The sequence below is a fragment of the Schistocerca piceifrons genome, chromosome 1 (assembly GCF_021461385.2).
Source record: "Schistocerca piceifrons isolate TAMUIC-IGC-003096 chromosome 1, iqSchPice1.1, whole genome shotgun sequence".
Classification (NCBI taxonomy): domain Eukaryota; kingdom Metazoa; phylum Arthropoda; class Insecta; order Orthoptera; family Acrididae; genus Schistocerca; species Schistocerca piceifrons.
This window is the reverse complement of record NC_060138.1, coordinates 1,110,870,797-1,110,888,913: the sequence shown is the minus strand read 5'-3', so window position 1 is coordinate 1,110,888,913 and position 18,117 is coordinate 1,110,870,797. Positions and strand designations below refer to the sequence as shown.

At 42.6% G+C, this 18,117-nt stretch overlaps 1 protein-coding gene across 4 annotated transcripts in view; it reads right to left on the bottom strand.

The window, feature by feature from the left end:
* Positions 1-18,117, bottom strand: part of LOC124776917 — an 87,460-nt gene that overhangs the window by 4,698 nt on the left and 64,645 nt on the right. The gene's annotated exons all lie outside the window — the stretch shown is intronic.

The window sequence follows — 18,117 nt, the reverse complement described above, 5'->3', positions numbered from 1 at the left end:
GCATGTCACACTGTTTGGGCAAGACTGCTGTATCAGGGGTGGGCATAAAATGATAATTGGATCCTTCTATAACCCAACAGACTCACCTTCTGATGTAACCAAAAATTTTAGCTAAAACCTTAGTTCACTTGCATGTAAGGTCCCCAATCATTCTGTAATCATCAGTGGAGACTTAAATTGTCCAAAAATTAACTGAGAAAATTACAGTTTTGTTAGTGGTGAGTGTGATAAGACATCCTATGAAACATTACTGAATGGCTTCTCTGAAACCTGCCTAGAACAGATAGTTAGGAATTCCACTCATGATGGAAATATATTGGATTTAATGGCAACAAATAGACCAGACCTCTTTGAGGATGTCCACATTGAAACTGGAATCACTGACCATGATGCAGTTGTGGCAACAATGATTACCAAAGTACAAAGGACAACTAAAACAAGAAGAAAGATATATGTGTTCAGTAAACTAGATAAAAAATCAATAGTGTCATATCTCAACAAGGAACTTGAAACTTCCAACACACAGCAGAAGCATGTGGAGGAACTATGGCTCAAGTTTAAAAGAACAGTTGACCATGCACTGGATATAAGATGCTATCCAAAATTTTCAGGACTGGTGCTGCCATCTGTTGAAAACCTTACCTTTGGACTAATGGTCACCATCACCCTCAAAGTAGTTCCCATCCGCACGTACACACGGTCCCAGCGTTTCTGCCACTGGTCAAATGTTTTATGGGAGTCCTGTTCTTTGAGGGTGTTTATCACCACCAGTGATTCTTCTTGAATCCTCTCTAGAGTGTCCGACTGGCGGCCTTTCAACTTGAGTTTCAGTTTTGGGAAGAGCGCGAAGTCGCAAGGTGCCAAACCTGGCGAGTACGGTGGATGGGGTACAATAGCCATGTTGTTTTTTGCCAAAAAGGTCCTGGTGAGCAAGGACATGTGACAGGGCGCATTGTCGTGATGCAGCGACCAGTTCCCTTGATGCCAAAGTTTGGGCTGTCATCGCCGCATGTTTTCCCGGAGCCGTTGCGAAAAGTCACAGTAGTAAGCGGAATTCACTGTTTGGTTGGGTGGGATGAATTCTTTGTGCACAATTCCCTTGGTATCAAAGAAAACGATGATCACACTTTTCACTTTGCTTATTCACCTGTCTTGATTTTTCGAGTCTTGGAGAGCCCAGGCTCTTCCACTGGGATGATTGCTGCTTTGTCTCTGGGTCATAACCGTAAATCGAGCTCTCATCGCTGGTTATAACCCGTGACAAGAAGGTTGGATCATCAGATGTGGTCTGATGAAGGTCCGTGCACACTTCAACAAGCTGTGCATTCTGATTGGTGGCGACATGATGCACGCCCAATTCATGTCCCATAACCAATACCCACTTCATCTGCAAGGTCTTGAATGGTTCGGCGTCGATCTGTACGAACCAATTGTTGAAGTTTTGCAACACTGTCTGGCATTGCGCGGCTAATGGGCCTTCCAGTGTGAGCATCATCTTCAATGTCTGTACAGCCAGCCCTGAACTGAGCATGTCACTCAAACACACACACACGGCTCCTGCTCTGTCCCCCAAACACTTGGTGAATCATTGCAAGGGTCTCCGTAGCACTTTTCCTGAGATTTGCACAGAATTTGATACAAATGTGCTGTTCTGTTCGTGGAACCATTGTAAAATCACCACACACCAAACACAGAGTATTACGGGAATCACTGTGGACACGCAACATGTCCTCCTAGCTGAATGTCACTCTGCAAACTGACTCATCAGGTATGCAGCTCTTGCCACCTAGTGGTGTAAAGATCTACTACTTCCACTTTTCAGATGGCAGCACCAGTTCCGAAAATTTTGGATTCCACCTTGTAGATATGTAGCCAATAGAACAGTTCATAATGTGAGGGAATCTCCATGATATAAATCACTGTGAAGAAACTTCTAAAGAAAAAGAGACTACTGCATAATAGGTGTAAAACAAAGCATAGGACTATAGATAAAGAAATGCTGAATGAAAAACATTTGGCTGTCAAGAGAGCAATGTGTGATGCCTTCAATGACTACCATAGCAGAATAATATCAAATGACATTTCACAAAATCCAAAGAAATTCTGGTTGTATGTAACGGCTGTTAGTGGCACCAAAGTTAGTGTCCATGAACTGAAATTGATGGTAGTAAAGCAAAAGCTGAAATGCTTAACCCTGTTTCCAAATGTTCCTCTACAAAGGAAAATCCAGGAAAATTTCCCCAATTTAATTACCTTACCACTCCAAAGATGAATGAAATAAGTATTAGTGTCAGTGGTGTTGAGAAACAGCTGAAATTGTTAAAACTGAACAAAGCTCCAGGTCCCGATGGAATCCATTTCAGATTCTATACTGAACTTGTGGCTAAGTTAGCCCCTCTTCTAACTATAATCTATCGTAGATCTCTCAAACAAAAACCCATGCCCAGTTCTTGAAAAAAGGCACAGGTCACATCCAACTACAAGAAGGGTAGCAGAAGTGATCCACAAAACTACCAGCCAACATCCTTGACATTGATTTGTTGTAGAATCTTAGAACATATACTAAGCTCAAACATAATGAGGTATCTTGAACAGAATGACCACCATAATGCCAACCAGCACGGATTTCGAAACCACTGATGATGTGAAACCCACCTCACACTCTTCCCATGATATAATGAATGCTTTGGGTCAAGGCAACTAGGTAGATACAGTGTTTCATGATTCCGAAAAGCATCTGATTTAGTACCACAACTAAGCTTATTGTCAAAAGTACAATCATATGGGGTACCAAATAAAATTTGTGACTGGATTGAGGACTGTTTGGTATGCAGGGTATAGCATGTTATCTTGGATGGAGAGTCATCATCAGATGTAGAAGTAACTTCGAGTGCCCTAGGAACCTTTGTTGGGACCCTTGCTGTTTATGTTGTATATTAATGACTTAGCAGACAGTATTAATAGTAAAATCAGGCTTTTCACAGATGATGCAGTGCCTACAGTGAAGTGCCAAAGAAACTGGTATAGGCATGCGTATTCAAATACAGAGATACACTATGTGATCAAAAGTATCTGCAGCCCCCCCCCCCCCCCCAAAAAAAATACATACATTTTTTATATTCATGTTAGGTGTAGTGTGCTGCCACCTATTGCCAGGTACTGCATATCAGTGACATCAGTAGTCATTAGACATCATGAAAGAGCGGAATGGGGCACTCCACAGCACTCAAAGACTTCGAACGTGGTCGGGTGATTGGGTGTCACTTGCATCATGCAAGATTTCAACACTCCTAAACATTCTTAGGTTCACTGTTTCCAATGTGATAATGAAGTGGAAATGTGAAGGGACACGTACAGCACAAAAGCGTACAGGCCGACCTCATCTGTTGACTGACAGAGACCTCCAACAGTTGAAGAAGGTCATAATGTGTAATAGGCAGACATCTATCCAGCCCATCACACAGGAATTCCAAACTGCATCAGGATCCACTGCAAGTACTATGACAGTTAGGCAGGAGGCGAGGAAACTGGAATTTCATGGTTGGGCAGTTGCTCATAAGCCACACATCACATCTGTAAATGTTAAACAATGCTTTGCTAGGTGTGTAAACATTGGATGATTGGACATTGTGTGGAGAGATGAATCACAGTACACAATGTGGTGATACGATGGTAGGGTGTGTGTGTATGGTGAATGCCCAGTGAGTGTCATCTGCCAGAGTGTGTAGTGCCAACAGTAAATTTTGGAGGCGGAGGTGTTATGGTGTGGTCATGTTTTTCATGGAGGGGGCTTACACCCCTTGTTGTTTTGCATGGCACTATCACAGCACACACCTACACTGACATTTTAAGCACCTTCTTGCTTCCCACTGTTGAAGAGCAATTTGGGTATGGCGACTGCATCTTTCAACACGATCGAGCACCTGTTCATAATGCATGGGGACTGGCCTGCATAGAGTCCTGAGCTGAATCCCACAGAGCACCTCTGGAATGTTTTGAATAGCGACTTCAAGCCAGGCCTCACTGACCTCTCCTTAGTACAGCACTCCATGAAGAATGGCTGCCATTCCCCAAGAAACCTTCCAGCACCTGACTGAACATACGCCTGCAAGAGTGGAAGCTTTCATCAAGGCTAAGAGTGGGCCAATACCATACTGAATTCCAGCATTACCAATGAAGGGTGCCATGAACTTGTAACTGATTTTCAGCCATATGTCCAGATACTTTTCATCACATAGTGTATGCAGATAGGCAGAATATGGCGCTGTGGTCGGCAATGCCTAGGTAAGACAATAAGTGCCTGGCACAGTTGTTAGATCAGTTACTGCTGCTACAATGACAGGTTATCAAGATTTAAGTGAGTCTGAACATGGTGTTATAGTCGGCACATGAGTGATGGGTCACAGCATCTCCGAGGTAGCAATGAAGTGGGGATTTTCCCATACGACCATTTCATGAGTGTACTGTGAATATCAGGAATCTGGTAAAACATCAAATCTTCGATACCGCTGCAGCTGGGAAAATATCCTGCAAGAATGGGACCAACAACAACTGAAGACAATTGTTCAATGTGCCAGAAGTGAAACACTTCTGCAAATTGCTTCAGATTTCAATGCTGGGCCACCAACAAGTGTCAGCATGTGAACAATTCAATGAAACATCATCAATATAGGCTTTCGGAGCTGAAGACCCACTTGCGTACCCTTGATGACTGCACAACACAGCTTTACACCTCGCCTGGGCCCGTCAACACTGACCTTGGAATGTTGATGACTGGAAACATGTTGCCTGGTCGACGATTCTCATTTCAAATTGTATTGAGCAGATGAATGTGTACAGGTATGGAGACAACCTCCTGAATCCATGAACCCTGCATGTCAGCAGGGGATTGTTGAAGCTGGTGGAGGCTCTGTAATGGTGTGGGGCATGTGCATTTGGAGTGATATGGGATCCTTGATAGGTCTAGATACGACTCTGACAGATGAAATGTGCATAAGCATCCTGTCTGATCACCTGCATCCATTCATAAAATTACAATGAAATCCAGAGCATTAGCTGCTTACAGCTCATCGGGGACAATTGAAAATGTGTGTCCTGACCGGGACTCAAACCCGGGATCTCCTGCTTACGTCAGATGCTCTATCCGACTGAGCCTTTGAGGACACAGAGGATAGTGCGACTGCAGGGACTTATCTCCGGCACGCTCCCCATGAGACCCACATTTCCAACTTACTGTCCACACACTATATTTTTAGTGCCCCTGCGCACTATATTCATTACTCGCAGCAGTCAATCTACCGATTCCGCACTGAAGAAGATCACTGGCCAGTAAGCCTTATCTATATGAAGACGGTACCTGTTCTTTCAGTAAGCCTTATCTATATGAAGATGGTATCTGTTCTTTCGGACATGTCATATGGATGTTCATATGCATCCATTCATATCCACTGTGCATTCCAATGGGCTTAGGCAATTCCAGCAGGACAATGCGACACTCCACACATCCAGAATTGCTACAGAGTGGCTCCAGGAACACCTTCTGAGTTTAAACATTTCTGCTGGCCACCAAGCGCCCCAGACGTGAATATTATTGAGCATATCCAGGATGCCTTGCAACGTGTTGTTCAGAAGAGATTCCACTGCCTCATACCCTTCTGTATTTATTGGCAGCCCTGCAGGATTCATGGTGTTAATTCCTTCCAACAGTGCTTCAGACATTAGTTGAGTCCATGCCATGTCATGTTGCATACTTTTGCATGCTCATGAGGGCCCTGCAAGATATCAGTCAGGTGAACCAGTTTCTTTGGCTCTTCAGTACTATCTGAGAGAAGCTGCAAAGGTGGTCAGTCAGATTTTGATAAGATTTCAATGTGGTGCAGAGACTGCCAGTTTGCTTTAAATGTTCAGAAATGTAAAATTGTCCACTTTAATAAACAAACATACATAGTATCCGATAACTACGAGGATTGGAACTTAAATACTGTCAACTATTTATTCACAACCAATACAAAAGAGTTACATGTTTGACCTGTTACTATCCTTCAGAGTAGTCACCAGCATTGTGTAGAACCCATTGCCAGCAATGTGGCAGGCGTAGTATACCATTAGCAGAGCCTGTTCTGTTGATGGTGCGAATGGAGCGGTCTAAACTTATGGTGATTCTCGTGTACAATTGTGATGGTGTTATCCTAATGCATTACATTCCTCCACGGCAGACTGTCAATGCACTGTATTACTGTTCATTTTTGGAGCATCACCTGCGACTAGCTTCACGAAAGAAGCAGCGACACTTTCTGCGCAACCCACCCATCATTTTGCATGACAATGTGCGGGTGCATGCAGCACAAGCTGTGGCTGCTCTGTTCGGTCGATGGGACTGGGAATCGCTGTACTGTCCACCATACTCCCTGGACTTAAGTCCTTGTGACTTTGTTTCAATTCTGAAGATGAAGGAACCACTTTGTGGCATTCACTTCAGAACTGTTCCAGAGATTTGACAGGCAGTACACGAGAATCACCATAAGTTTAGACCGCTCCATTCACACTATCAACAGAAGACACTCTGCTAATGGTATACAATGCCTTCCACATTGCTGGCAACGGGTTCTACACAATGCTAGTGACTAATTTGAAGGACAGTCACAGTTTCAAACATGTAACTCTTTTGTATCGGATGGTGCTCCCCGGGCAACGCTGCAGTAAAATGCAACAGCAAAAAGTCTACACAATTCCGGCGACCGGACGCTCAAATTCCTCCCGGTCCACAAGAAGGCAAATGATTCAGAAGTGGAATTACTCCATGAAGATGGTGAGAGTGTGCCACTTCAATATAGAAGGCTACACAAGGACGAAACGAAAAATCCTTGAAAAAATTGTAACAAGAGAAAGAGTAAGTGTCGTACTCTTGCAGGAGACACACCTGATGGATGAAAACATCGAACAATTATGTATACCAGGATTCACCAATGTGGGATACTCAGGACACGACAAACATGGTATGGCGACCTTGGTGAAAAATGAGCTTCTAGGAAACCTCGAGAACAATGTGGAATCGGTTCCACACGCAATAGGCATTAAACTGAGAGAGATGACAATCTACAATGTCTACAAACCACCTTCGCAGCAATGGCCTATAGGAATCTTACCGCAGGCTAATCATCCAGCAATCTATGCCGGCGACTTTAATTCCCAGCACACCAGATGGGGATATCAGAGATCCACTCCGGAAGGCGTTGGACTAAATGACTGGGTTGAGAACCGGGACCTACACCTCCTGTTTGATCCCAAGGACAGAGCGTCCTTCAATTCAAAAGTATGGGGCACAAAGACAACACCTGACCTGACCTTTGTCACACGCAGCACAACGGGCGTACCAATGCAAGCTACAAGAAGAGTCCTCGAAGCTTTCCCACGGAGCCAACACCTCCCGATTATTGTGGAGATTGGCCTTTCCATCCCCATCATAAAGAGCTCCCCGATTCCACGGTGAAATCTGAGAAAAGCAGACTGGGGGAAATATAAATCTTTTATTGACAAGACAATAAATCGAATACCAGCAAGTCCAGAGAACTACCAAAGGTTTGTAAACCTGATATTTAAAGGGGCCCTAAAGGCTATCCCCCGAGGGGCCCGGAGGGAATACATTCCTTGCTGGTCAGAGGAGTGCGAGTCATTGTTAGAGCAGTATGAGAGGAGTGGGGAGGACGAGACTGCAGAATGACTGATTAACAATATGAACGAGGAACGTAGGAACAGGTGGAAGATGGCAATGGAGAATCTGGACTTTACCCATTCTAGCAGGAAGAGCTGGGGTCTACTATGGAAACTGGGTGGAGCCACAACACCACGAAGATTAGCCGCGGGTGTGGGCCCATCCGAAATAGCGACTGCCATGAAACAGACCTCCAAAATACGCCTGAAGACTGAGGAGAAGAAAAGGATCTCCAGGAACCTAACCAAGGAATTAGCCAATAATCCAACTAATCTAGATATTGTCAAAGCAGTAGACGTCGAGGAGATTACCCAGGCCCTAACACTAATGAAAACAGGGAAAGCAGCCGGACCCGACGAAATCCTCCCAGAATTTCTGAGGGAGCTGGGACCCATTGGGAGGAAATGGATGGCCAAGCTCTACATGGGATACATTAAATCAGGTGCACTCCCGAAGTTATGGAAAGAAGCTAAGGTAATAGCGGTACTGAAACCAGGGAAGGATGGAGATAATCCAAAGAGCTATAGACCGATCTCACTGCTTTGTACCTCTTACAAACTATTTGAGAGAATATTACTGGCCAGACTAGCACCATACATTGAGGCAAACCTCCCAGACTATCAAGCAGGGTTCCATGTGGGAAGGAACTGCTGTGAACAAGTTTTGTCCATTACAACATATGTAGAGAAAGGCTATCAGAACAAGCTGAAAACGGGCCTGGTATTAATAGATCTTACATCAGCCTATGACACTGTCTGGACCAAAGGACTACTGCTCAAGCTTACTCGAATTATCAAATGCAATCAGATGTACACATTACTAAAAAATATGCTGACAGGCAGGAAGATCAAGGTCTGTCTCCATGGAAAGAGCAGCAAAAGCATGGTCATAAACAATGGCCTGCCGCAGGGGTCAGCCCTGGTGCCGACCCTTTTTAATTTATACATATCTGATATGCCGAGCACCAGGTCGCGTAAATTTGCATATGCGGATGATCTGGCCATCGCATACCAAAGCAAAAATTTCAAAGATCTTGAAAAAACATTGAATGCGGACCTTGAAGTGCTGAATACCTACTACCTTAAGTGGCATTTGAATCCCAACCCCAATAAAACAACCAGTACCATAATGCACCTTAATAACAGAGCTTCAAGCAGGAAACTACAGTTTTCCCTGAATGACCGGCATATCAGACATGAAGATAAGCCCAAATATCTGGGAGTAAAATTAGACCGCACACTAACGTTTAGCTCCCATCTGGAAGACACCAAACAGAAATTAAAATCTCGAAATGCCATTATGTCTAAACTGGCCGGAACATCATGGGGGTGCGGAGCTAATACACTAAGGACATCAGCATTAGCCCTCGTGTACAGCGTGGCTGAATATTGTTCACCAGTCTTGGCGAAAAGTGCGCATGTAACTAAAGTAGACACCCAATTGAAAGAGACGATGAGAATTATCTCAGGCACACTTAGGGCTACCCCATGTGACTGGCTCCCAGTCCATGCCAACACAGAACCCCCTGATATAAGGCGCTCCATGGCGACCTCAAGAATATACAGGAAGATCGTACACAATCCAGAACTCCCTATACACCAAGACTTATCACCCATCAACAGGCTAAAATCTAGGTCCCTCTTTTGGATGATTGGCAGGGAATTACAGGACTTCGACCCAAAGCTAGCCTGGGGGGAATCATGACTCAAAGGGACACACAAGAACCTAAAGCTTATCGATGACCCCAGCAAGAAGATAAATGGTTTTGATCTCCCTCGGAAGCTCTGGGTTGCCTTAAATCGCCTTAGAACAAGCGTGGGAAGATGCAAACATCTAATGAATAAGTGGGGACTTGCGGAGAGTCCCGTGTGTGAATGTGGCGAAATCCAGACAATGGACCACCTACTGGTGTGTGAAGTGGTAGGATATAGTGGTGGACTGAAGGACATACATTACCTGCCTGACCTAGCCATGGATTGGCTCAAAACTATAAGTAGCATTGTGTAGTGTTGTAATTTCCTGGTGGATTGTAATGACACTGTAATATTTGCCTTGTATATGCCGAACGAATAAATAAATAAAATCGGTTGTGAATAAATAGTTGCTATATTTAAGTTCAAACCCCCATACAAATGCAATGAGTCACAGTTGGAATCAGCCAACTCCCACAAATACCTGGGTGCAACACTTTGTAGTGGCCTGAAATGAAATGATCACATAGGTTCAGTTGTGCGTAAAGCAGGTGGTAGACTTTGGTTTATTGGTAAAATACTGGGGAAGTGTAATCAGTCTGCAAAATAGATTGCTTACAAATCACTCATGTGACCAGTTCTAGAATACTGCTCAAGTGTGTGGGACCCTTACCAGACGGAACTAACAAGGGATATTGAACACATAGAGAGAAGACCAGCATGAATGGTCACTGGTTCGTTTAATCCATGGGAGAGAATCAGTGAGATACTGAAGGAACTGAACTGGCAGACTCTTGCAGACAGATATAAACTGTTAACCAAGTTTCAAGAACTGGCTTTCAATTATTACTTCAACCCCCTAAGTATCGCTTATGTAGGGATCGTGAGGATAAGCTTAGAATAATTACTGCATGTACAGAGGCATTCCAACAATCATTCTTCCCGCACTCCATACCTGAATGGAACAGGAAAAAACTGTAATGACTGGTAGAATGGGATTTACTCTCTGCCATGTACCTCATGGCGGGGTGCAGAGCATATATGTAGATGTCTATGAATCTGTATTTTGAAGTGACTGTCTTTCGGCACATATGAAGGTACATGATGAACTGTGGATCTTTCCGTGCCTCAATAATGCATTTAGGTGAACTCTTGATGTAATCATTTTCTCTTCATAATTCTGAGATTGACAGTGACAACTCAATCTATTTCAAATCAATTGCTTCAGATGAAAACTACAGTGTTCATCCTAAACTAAATTCTATACAATAAAGGTTGGTTTTGATCTAACATAACAGACACATTCTGCCTCTACATAAAATTACTTGAAATTATCCATACCCTTCCATAGCAATCTTTTTAGACATACAGTACTTTATCAGCTTTATTTGTTTGGTTAATATTTTTGTATTTTATTTCTCTTTCACAAATTGTACCCAGCTTCACTAATGTGAGAACTAGTTTCTACTTGCAGTAACAGAAAAGATTCTGTGGGAGACGGCTTCCATCATCTATTCACGCAGAACCTGCTTCGAGATGACATGTCGTCTGAATTCAGACACTTTGAAAAAGTGTTTTGGAGCACGAGGCCGAAATACCTTGACTGTGGTAACTAGTTTCAATTAAAAGAGGTTTTGATTAGTATAAATTAATTAAAATGCTGATAAACACACAACAATAATTCTTCTAAGAAACTCACTTCATTTCCATAATCCTTTGACTAAATGGAATCATTTCATATGCACCGCAATAACTTTCTGTTTAATGATTTTGGATTTTTTTTTTTTTTTTTTAAACTGATATTTGCTTCTACATTCATTTAATCCTTCCATTTTCTTTCGGCTTGGTTCAGTTAATACCCAGATTGCATGTGAATAGCAATGGCAATTTGTAAGGGATTCCAATGTCACTTGGATGCACTGGGCTATCTGTACAATGGGCCATCAGTATAGCTTAAAATTACATTAAACTTTATTTGATTTATAAAACACATCACAATTCTGACATAAGACTCGCCTAACACTGCTGGGTCATTGCCATGAGCTGCCAGGACAAAAGCAGCTGCGCCAACTGAAGGCAGGCAGTTGGGCAGCGGTGATGGCTGTGGGGGTGGCCTTGGCACACTTGTCATCGAGTGTAGCCAGCAGACGCTCTGATGGTTGCAGATGTGACTATGTTATTGAGATGGTGCTGTATTGTATTTGCCTAGTGTGAAGGTGGAAGGACTGAGGCACGAAGATATTTCCATGTTTCACACGCATGTTACTGTTTCTGAACTGAGCAATAATAAAAACACATTACCCAGGGTTTTTGTTTGTTATTTATAAAGTTAAGATCAAATAAAACACAGATGGGAATGTGGACCTGCAACCCTGAACAACCAACGACAACACGATAAGTATATCCAGCAGGAGTTGGCAGTTTAGAATCCCACATTATTAGTGGGGGCTTGTATTAATGTCACTGAAAACAAACTATCGCTAGATCTCTAACGGTAGGTGCGACCACAGCAAAGTGGTATCTGTCAAGAGGGAGGACTAACATATTGTTGCTCTAAAGGACCAGGAGCTTTTCAGTCATTACATAGGAAACAATATGGACATCTGCCTAATTCTTCCTTGCAATATTATCCAACAGGGTGTTAATATGTTGGTACTTTGGCAAAAAGCAAGGGGAAACAACAGTTAAATTTCCAGCCCATGCAGGTACTATACTGTGTAATGATTATAGCATCGTCTTGGATAAAATATTCCAGATGTAGAAATGTTCACATTCAGTTCAAGGACAGGGACTTTTCAGCATAAATCATTAGAATCAGCCAAAAAAATCAGGTATTCTACAGAGCAGGGCAATAAGTGTTATTTCCCTTAATTGCGCTGGGAGGTTAGGGCATTTGGAAACAGAAACAGACACGATGAAATCAACAATGTTATAAAAAGGTTAGATTACTACTATCCATATGAAGTAGATGTTGAGTCACAGACAGGCACAATAAAAAGACGGCTGTTTATTTTAGCTTTCGGCCAAAAGGCCTTTTTCTGAAGTAGAAAACACACACATATTGACAGAACCACAGTTCACACACACACACACACACACACACACACACACACACACACACACACACACACACAGTCTCAGGCTGCTGTGGCTAAATACTCTGGTGTGTGTGTGTGTGTGTGTGTGTGTGTGTTATGGGTAAGGATAGCTGAAGGGGTGGGGGTGGGGGGGGGAGAGGCTAGCAGCACTGTATGGGGGATGGTGTAGTGCTCATTGTGAAACTGTGCAGATACATTGGGGGGGGGGGGGGGGGGCAGGGTAGGGGTGCTAGGTGCAGTTGGGGCAGAGAAGGAGGGAAAGGAAAAAAAGACCAGTGGGTGCATTGCTGAACTAGAAGTCTGTGTTGTGCTGGAGTGGGGGAGCAGGGTCGCAGGATGGGGGATAGATAGGATGAGGACAGGGACTAGCAATGACTGCGGGCAGTAGGGTTATGGGAATCAAGGATATGGTGTCAGAAGAGTTCCCACTTGTGCAATTCAGAAAAGCTGGTGTGGGTAGGAGGGGTCCAGATGGTGCAGGCTGTGAAGCAGTCATTGAAGAGAAGGACAGTATGTTGGGCAGCATGATCAGCAACTGGGTGGTAAAGCTGTTTCTTTGCCACAGTTTGTCAGTGGCCATTCATGTGGGAAGACAGCTTGTCCCACAGTGGCTGCAATTAAGTTGGTAGATTAAAGAGCTGCTTTCACACATGGCTGTACCTTTGATAGGATAGGAGGTGCCTGTGACCAGAATGGTGGTGGTGGAAAGATATGTGGGACAGGTCTTTCATCTAGGTCTATTGCAGGTATACTACCAGTGAGGCAAGGGCTTGGGAGCTGGAGTGGGATAGGGAGGACAAGGATAGTGCGTAGGTTTGTTGGTTGGCCGAATACCACTGTGGGAGGGACGGGGAGGACAATGGGTAGGACGTTGCACTGTGTCATTTTGTAAAACATACATTAGCTTTTTATCACCTTCCTCATTGAAATTAGCATCTACAAACATGTTAATACCCAGGAAATATTAAAATGAATGTTTGTAAACTATGTTGATGTCATAATGTCAAGATGCATTATATGCATGTCCACAAGTCGCTGTGGTGTGCTAGAACCCGTAATCTCGCAGCCTGGACAGGTCACAGCCCACTGCCACAGCTGGCCACATGGAGGGCAGCCGACGGGTTTCACAAACAACCTTTAAACTGTTAAAAGGGAGAGTGGTGCTATACACTCATTAAAATTTAATGGTTCCCATCCTGTTATATGTAATGGATAGGCAGTACCATTTCGAACAAATGAGAAGTCAATTTGTGTCCGGAAAGGAAAAGTCTTGGGTGCACTAGTTGTTGGAAGCGAACCAATATATGTGGATAGTTGTAAGGTAAAGTCGCCACCAGTATATACGTATTTTTGAGTTTCATGCTTTGATAAATTTTGGCAGACTCTGGTTCACTAGTTTCGTGGTCAACAGTCTATGTTATGCTGGGAGACATTTGATTGCAAGTTATAGTTTGCTGGGCTTGCAACCATTTATTGGTGGGGAAGTATTTTAATTAGCTGCAAGGAACAGGACTTGGTGTTTGTGGTTGCAAGTTTTGTTTGATGATAGAGGACTGGGATCCATACACTTCTGTGGCATAAATCTAGAGGTCCAGTGAGCACACTCAGATGATTAAAATCCCACCTTACAGGTGAAGAAGTTTGTGACTACGTGATAGATATTCGCTCTGTCTAACGTTATTTGATCATCACAGGCAGAGTTTGCAACACGACATGCCCAGAGAATGTGCTTGAAATATGGGTATTTTGTGGCACACTATTACAGGATAGAGTTTTGGCTGTTCATTGATCATGGATTGATAGATTTTGGCCTTGAGTGAGGTAACTGAAGAGTGTTTTATTTATTGTTATGGACCCTAGTATGTGTACAGAGAAGTTCATCTTCTTCGTACAGTGAGGATTTGCCCTGATTTGGTAAAGCTCTGCCCTGATATTGTTAAACATAGGGCACAAATATTGAAGGAGCATTATAAAAAGGCAAATGTACAGCAAAGCTATCACTTATTGTTAATTGTATTGAGTGACCATTTAACCTAAGTACTCTAGTGGGATGCATGATGTCAACACCTGAAGAGGGTGACAGCTTTGATCATAATGTTTGTATGGGTTAAAGTGGTGGTGACTCCTATGTTTTTTTGTTGCTTTTTTCTATCATTGCTGTCCGTTAGAGTGAATTTAAGTTTTTGCTGGCACTTAGACACCCTTCTCACAGTAGTATTCCACAGTTCACCAAAGCTACACAGTATACTCATCCTTCCCTACACAACCCCTAGACCCAACCCCTTACCTCATGGCTCTTTCCTCTGTAATAGACCTAGATGCAAGACCTGTCCCATACATCCTCCCACCACCACCACCACCACCACCTACTCCAGTCCAGTCACAAACATCACCTATCCCATCAAAGGCAGGGCTATCTGTGAAACAAGTCATGTGATCCACTAGCTATGCTGCAACCACTGTGCTGCATTCTATGTGGGCATGACAAGCAACAAGCTGTTTGCATGAATGGCTACTGACAAACTGTGGTCAAGAAACAAGTGAACCACCCTGTCGCTGAGTATGCTGCCAAACATGACATCCTTCATTTCAATGACTGCTTCATAGCCTGTGCCATATGGATCCTTCCCACCAACACCAGCTTTTCTGAATTGTGCAGGTGGTGTAACATCCACAACATAAATTTTAGCTACAGTGCGATGAGAGGAAATTATACCTGTAACAGTTACAAACATTACATATTCAACATATGAAAAAAATAGTGAAAACAATTATAAATATTAATTATTTATATAATATTCTATGATGTAATTGGACATATCGATATGTATCATACAAAGACAATGATAATTGTAAATTCCTTTTATGATCTGCGTTTGTCTTACTTTGTTTTTACCTTTTGTTGGTTGGCTTTTGTAGGTTGCGGACGCATATCAAACTGAGGTCTGTTAAGAAATTGTAATTATTTGTTAATTATTACTTGAGAATAGAGTTCATTATTATTATAAATATGAGTGAATAATTATTTGTAACTTTAATTCCTCTCTCAGTAAGCATTATCTGTGTTAATTATTTCTTTCCGCTGCAAGGAGCGCAGCCATTGATGATGGCGATTTCTATCGCGTTTTTGTCTGTGTTTTCCTTAGAAACAAATCAAATGTTTGCTTGATGAAGTCTAAATAGTGCACAATACGAAAGTAGAGTTTATAGAGTTTAATAAGCATTTCAAATACTTACTTATTTGGTCTAACAATAGAAAGTCTCTATCAATTGTCTGCCGCCATCTTAACAATTATCTCAGCGGCAAATTCAAATTACGCAACTCTGCAGACATAAGTGCCGAACGTAATACAAATGTGTAAAAACAAATGTGCACCGGTGGTCCCGAACTCATTTTAACACTTACAGCACGGTGCCCGTATGCCATACAGGCACGGCTGCCCTGACGTTGGCGACGGCGCCCGTATACCGTACGGGCGAGCCTTTATTTGGCTCCGTAAGCGCGTTTTGCGCGTCTCCGAAGCAGTTTCGTCAACTAATGTGGAGGTATTTCATTCTTCTTCCGCAAGAGGCAAGTACTTATTGGCTATCTCATCCTGGGAGCGGCTGTGAGCACTGCAAAGACGAAGTTACCTGCAGTTCATCACAGGTGTTTACGATCGTGAAAATATCACGCAGCGAGTTGACGCAGGCAGAGATCTTAGATATTCTTTATGGAGATGCGGGATCTGAAATTGACGATTCTGACAAAGAGGATTCGTACTCTCCAGACGAAAGTACAAGTGATGACTCAGGTATGTATATGTCTCAATTGTTCATAAAGTGAAGAGTTCATTACCGCATTTTGTATTGTGAGTAATGTTCATTACTTCACTTGCATTTAGTACCTTGTAGTACCAATCTTAGCATTATTTTTTTTTCTATGCAGACAATGGTACAAACCATCAGTCACACCATCTGTGGTACCTGGTCATGTGTGCCTCACTGAGCACAAAGAGCAAGATTGGTCGGAACTAGACGATCAGCCAGCACTGCTGAATTTCCAGGAAGTAGTCGGCGTAGCACCGCATTTTTCAGATGCCACTGAGGAGCTTCAATATTTTAGTTATTTCTTTGATGACGACCTTATTTGGCTTATCAAAAGTGAAACGAATCGGTACGCTGGTAACGTTATTACGGCAATGAAACGCAAAGGTAGCCTGAAAATAAACTCTGTTTGGCATAAGTGATCTGTAGTAAAATTGCAAGAGATTTACTGGTCTGTCAGTATTATTTTGCATACAAGTGTTGTCAAATTGCCGAAAATCAGTGATTATTGGTCAACAGACCCGTTTCCGCAGACAGGATTTGCGAGTAAATTGTTGAGTCACAATTTTGCGCTACATTGTCGATGTTACACTTGAATGACAATACTACGTTCATTAGCAGAGGCGAAGAAAAGCAGGACCCACTTCACAAAGTGAGGCCTTTCTTTGGTTTCTTTGTAAATAAAAGCACAATTAGTTTTCGTCCAGGCACGAATCTGACAATAGATGAGGCAATGTGTCCCTTTCGTGGTAGAACAAGCTTCAGAGTATACATGAAAAACAAATCCAATAAATATGGAATAAAATTCTATGCTCTCTGCGATTCATCAACTGGTTATATGCTAAACTGTGATGTATATACAGGTTCTGCAGGCAGTATTGACAGTAGTATCCAGGGCCTTGTAAAAAGATTGTGTTCACAGTACTTTGGCAAAGGACATTGCATTTATGTGGATAGGTACTACACCAGTCCATCTCTTTTGGACATGTTGTGGGAAAATAAAGTTCTTGGAGTGGGAACTGTAATGAAAAACAGGAAAGGTTTGCGAAGAATATTCAGAACACTAAAACTAAAGAAAAAAGATAGTTTTTCAAAGGAAACACCATCTCCTGGCCGTGAAGTGGAAGTCAAAATGAGATATTTTTTGTCTTTCCACAAAGCATAAGTGTACCAGCACTAGTATTCAAGTGATGGCCAAAGGTGGAATAGCAGAAATTGTAAAGCCAGACGTTATTATTGATTACAATAAGAATAAAGCTGGGGTTGAAAGAGCAGATTAGTTCTCCAGCTGTTATCCGTTTGCCCGAAAAACTTTGAAGTGATGGTAAAAGCTGTTTTTCCACTTGTTTATCGTGTGAACTGTCAACAGTTTCATTTTATATAAAGAGAAGACTAAGAAGAATGTATTCCAAAGTAGAATTTATTCACAGAGTGAGGAAGAAATAGGCTGAGAAGGGCGGAAATATCTTTCAGCAACAAGCCGCTTCATCCTCACAAATTGAGAGGACATTTGCAAGGCACTTTCCAGAGAAGGTCCCACCCACTGCAAACAAGTTGAATACTACTAGGTATTGCAAAGTATGTTCAGACAGGGGGAAGAAAGAGACGGGTAAGTGCATCAGGAAGGAAAGTATATGGTGATGCAAGGACTGTGGCGTTGGCCTTTGCATCCCACAGAGTTTCCAGGATTTTCACACAAAGGCTAACTACATCTAAACTATTAAAATACTCTAGTTTACAGGTACCTGCAGTTAGACAGTCCAGTGATATTTTGTTTTAAATTTAGATACAGTAATAATGGCATTACTCA